General features: G+C 42.4%; 1 pseudogene; it reads right to left on the bottom strand.

Moving 5' to 3' along the window:
• Positions 1-3,062: 3,062 nt before the first annotated feature.
• LOC121459662 lies at positions 3,063-3,981 on the bottom strand (annotated as a pseudogene).
• Between the last annotated feature and the right edge of the window lie 565 nt (positions 3,982-4,546).

Here is a 4,546-nt window from a genome sequence, read left to right as displayed (position 1 = left end):
TCCATCATATAAATAAACTGAAAGGAAAAAACTATATGATCATTTTATGAGATGCTGAAAAAGCATTTGACAAAATCCAACATCCCTTTATGATAAAGGTCTTGGAGAGATTAGGGACACAAGGATCATATTTAAATATAATAAAAGCAATATACAGTAAGCAGACAGCTAACATCAAATTAAATGGAGAGAAACTCAAAGCAACTCCACTAAAATCAGGAACAAGACAAGGCTGTCCACTCTCTCCATATCTTTTCAACATAGTTCTTGAAATTTTAGCAATAGCAATAAGACAACATAAGGAGATCAAGGGGATTCAGATTGGAAAAGAAGAAGTCAAACTTTTGTTATTTGCAGATGATATGATAGTGTACATAAGTGACCCCAAAAGCTCTACCAGAGAACTCCTGCAGCTGATAAATACAAGATCAACCTTCCAAAATCAGTAGCCCTTCTATACACAAAGGATAAAGAAGCTGAGAGGGAAATCAGAGCAACATTACTTTTCACAATAGCCACAAATAGCATAAAATATCTTGGGGTAACATTAACCAAGGAAGTGAAAGACATATTTGACAAGAAATTTAAGTCTTGAAGAAAGAAATTGAAGAAGACACCAGAAAATGGAAAGATCTCCCTTGCTCTTGGATAAGAAGGATCACATAGTAAAAATGACAATTCTACCAAAAGCAGTCTATAGATTCAATGCAATCCCCATCAAAATTCCAACACAATTCTTCACAGACCTTGAAAAAACAGTAATCAACTTCATATCGAAAAACAAAAAAACCCAAGAGAGCCAAAACAATCCTGTACAATAAAGGAACTACCAGAGGCATTACCATCCCTGACATCAAGCTCTATTACAGAGCTACAGTAATCAAAACAGCTTGATATTAGCATAAAAACAGAGACATTGTCCAATGGAATCAAATTGAAGATCTGGATATTAATTCACACACCTATGAACACCTGATTTTTGACAAAGAAGGTAAAATTATACAATGGAAAAAAGAAAGTATCTTCAGCAAATGGCGCTGGCATAACTGGATGTCAACCTGTAGAAGAATGAAAATAGAACCATATCTATCTCCATGCACAAATCTCAAGTCCAAATGGATTAAAGACTTCAATATAAATCTGACCTGAACCTGATAAAAGAGAAAATGGGAAGTAGCCTTTAATGCATGGACACAGGAGACCCCTTCCTAAATATAACCCCAGTAGCACAGACACTGAGAGCAACAATAAATAAATGGGACCTCCTGAAACTGAGAAGCTTCTGTAAAGCAAAGGACACAGTCATTAAGACAAAAAGGCAGCCTACTGAATGGGAAAAGATCTTCACCAATCCCACATCAGACAAAGGACTGATCTCCAAAATATATAAAGAAATCAAGAAATTAGACATTGAAATTCTAAATAAGCCAATTAAAAAATGGTGTACTGAACTAAATAGAGAATTCTCAACAGAAGAATTTCAAATGGCCAAAAGATACTTAAGAACATGTTCAACTTCCTTAGCTATCAGGGAAATGCGAATCAAAACAACTCTGAGATACCATCTTACACCTATCAGAATGGCTAAGATCAAAAACACCAATGATAACTTATGCTGGAGAGGATATGAAGTAAGGGGAACACTCATCCATTGCTGGTGGGAATTCAAACTTGAGCAATCACTTTGGAAATCAATATGGCAGTTTCTCAGAAAATAGGGAATCAACCTGTCTCAGGATCCAGCAATACCAGTCTTGGGAATTTACCCAAAAGATGCTCAATCATACTACAAAAGCATTTGTTCAACTATGTTCATAGCAGCATTATTTGTAATAGCCAGAACCTGGAAACAACCTAGATGCCCCTCAACAGAAGAATGGATAAAGAAAGTGTGGCACATTTACACATTAGAGTACTACTCAGTGGTAAAAAAACAAAAAAACAATGACATCTTGAATTTGCATGCAAATGGATGGAAATAGAAAACACTATCCTGAGTGAGGTAACCCAGACTCCCCCAAAATGAATATGGTATGTACTTGCTCATAAGTGGATACTACCCATAAACAAACCTATAGTTCATGATCCTAGATAAGCTAAGTAATAATATGAACCCAAAGGAAAACACATATAGACCCACCTGTGAACTGGAAACAGACAAGATCGCCTGACAAAATAGGGAGGATGGGGTCAGGAGAGGGTTGAAGGAAGGGGAGAATGGGAGGGTTAAGGAGAACTTGAGGGAATGGGATAGTTGAGATGGAGGAAGGACAGTTATGAGAGCAAGGAAAGAGATATCTTGATTGTGGGAGCCATTATGGGGTTAGCAAGACACCTGGCTCTAGAAAAATTCCCAGGAAACCACAAGGATGACCACAGCTGAAACCCTAAACAATAGAGGAGAGGGTGCCTCAACTGGCCTTACCCTGTAGTCAGACTGATGATTATCTTAAATATCACCATAGAACCTTTGTCCAACAACAGATGGAAACAGAGGCAGAGAACCACAGCGGAGGACTGGACTGATCTCCCAAGATCCTGTTGAAGAATGGAAGGAGTGAGAGTATGAGCAAGGAGGTCAAGACCACGAGGGGTTCACCCACTGAGACGTTTGCCTGAGCTAATGGGAGCTCACCAACTCCAACTGGACTGGGAGTGAACAAGCATGGGATCAAGCTAGTTCCTCTGAATGTGCTTGACAGTTGCAGCAGACTGAGGGGCCACTGACAGTGGCACTGGGATTTGTCTCTACTGCATGTGCTGGCATTTTGGGATCCTATTCTCTTTGGATATATACCTTGCTCAACCTAGATGTAGTAGGGAGGGCCTTGGACTTGCCACAGGGCAGGGTGCCTTGTCCTCTCTTAGGATTGGGTGGGAGGGTGTGTGGAGGGAGTGGGAGAAGGGGAGGGAGTGGGAAATAAAGAAAATTTTCAATATTTTTTTTAAAAAAAGAAAAAATAATAAAAATAAAAATGATTTCTCTTTTTCCCTTTAAAAATGTAGATTTATACACATAAAAATGTAAATCTTCACTCCCATATGAAACCAACCCTAATATCTTTTTTTTTAACAGACTTAATTCACTTTTATTTTCCTTGTATAAAAACCCTTATGTGGTGGCCACAGCTGGAGCCTGGGTCCTCTGAACAGAGACTCTGGTGTGGGTTTTCACAAGATGGTCAGTGAATTCCTGATAAGGAGACTTGGTGAACACAGTCTCTTTCCAGAGGTCGGGGGTCAGGTAGCTGTAGGTCTTAGAGATGGCATCAAAGGTGGCCTTGGCAAAGTTCCCCAGGGTGGCAGTACAGCCCCTGGCTGATGTGTAGCAGTCATCAATGCCAGCCATCATCAGTAGCTTCATGGGCACAGGAATGGAGACTATGCCAGTGCCTCTGGGGGCAGGGATGAGGCGCACCAGCACAGAACCACAGCGACCTGTCACTTTGCAAGAAACAGTGTGGGGCTTGCCAATCTTGTTCCCCCAGTAGCCTCTCCGCACAGGGACAATGGAAAGCTTGGCCAAGATGATGGCCCCTCGGATGGCAGTGGCTACCTCCTTGGAGCACTTGACACGGAGACCTACGTGACCATTGTAATCCCCAATAGCGACGAAAGCCTTGAACCTGGTCCGCTGGCCTGCCCTAGTCTGCTTCTGCACCAGCATGATCTTCAGAACCTCATCCTTTAGGGAAGCTCCCAGGAAAAAGTCAATAATCTCGGATTCTTTAATGGGCAGGGAGAACAGGTAGATCTCTTCTAGGGACTTGATTTTCATGTCCTTAACCAGGCGGCCCAGCTTGGTGACGGGAATCTACTCCTTGTCTTCAGCTTTACCTCTGCAAGCCCCGCGGCCTCGGGGCCGCGGCCCCTCAGACCGCTGCGGAATCCTCCGCGGAAGCCGCCATGGCCTCCTAATCCTGCCCCCCCCACCCCACCCGGTCCTCCGGGCCCTTCCGCTGCACTGGCGTAATCCGCCATTTGGTGTTTTCCAGAAGAAGAAGAAGCCCTAATATCTTTCTTACCTTTTGCTTTTATCTTGTATTTGTCCAGGTAACCTATCAAAAGGTGATACAGAATTTAGATAATGTTTCTTTCACCTCAAATTATTGGAATTTACTACTGCAGTCTCAACTGTGCTTATAATAGTGTTAAAACTGGCAGACTTAAAAAAAACTGAAGTTAGCCGGGCGGTGGTGGCGCACGCCTTTAATCCCAGCACTCGGGAGGCCGAGGCAGGCGGATCTCTGTGAGTTCGAGGCCAGCCTGGTCTACAAGAGCTAGTTCCAGGACAGGCTCCAAAACCACAGAGAAACCCTGTCTCGAAAAACATAACAAAACAAAACAACAACAACAAAAAAAAAACCTGAAGTTACCCACACTTGGTATTTGTTTGGAGCTTTTTAAATTCTTATTATGCACCTTGGTGTTTTACCATGAGCGTCAGGTCCCCTGGAACTGGAGTTTCTGACAGTTGTGAGCTGCCATGTGGGTGCTGGAAATTGAACCTGGGTCCTCTGGAAAAGCAGTCCTTGCTCTTAACCCG

The sequence above is a fragment of the Microtus oregoni genome, unplaced genomic scaffold, assembly GCF_018167655.1.
Source record: "Microtus oregoni isolate MIOR12 unplaced genomic scaffold, Mior012 000019F_ref0000042, whole genome shotgun sequence".
Classification (NCBI taxonomy): Eukaryota; Metazoa; Chordata; class Mammalia; order Rodentia; family Cricetidae; genus Microtus; species Microtus oregoni.
Note: the sequence above shows the minus strand (reverse complement) of the source record. Positions and strands in the feature narration are given on the sequence as shown.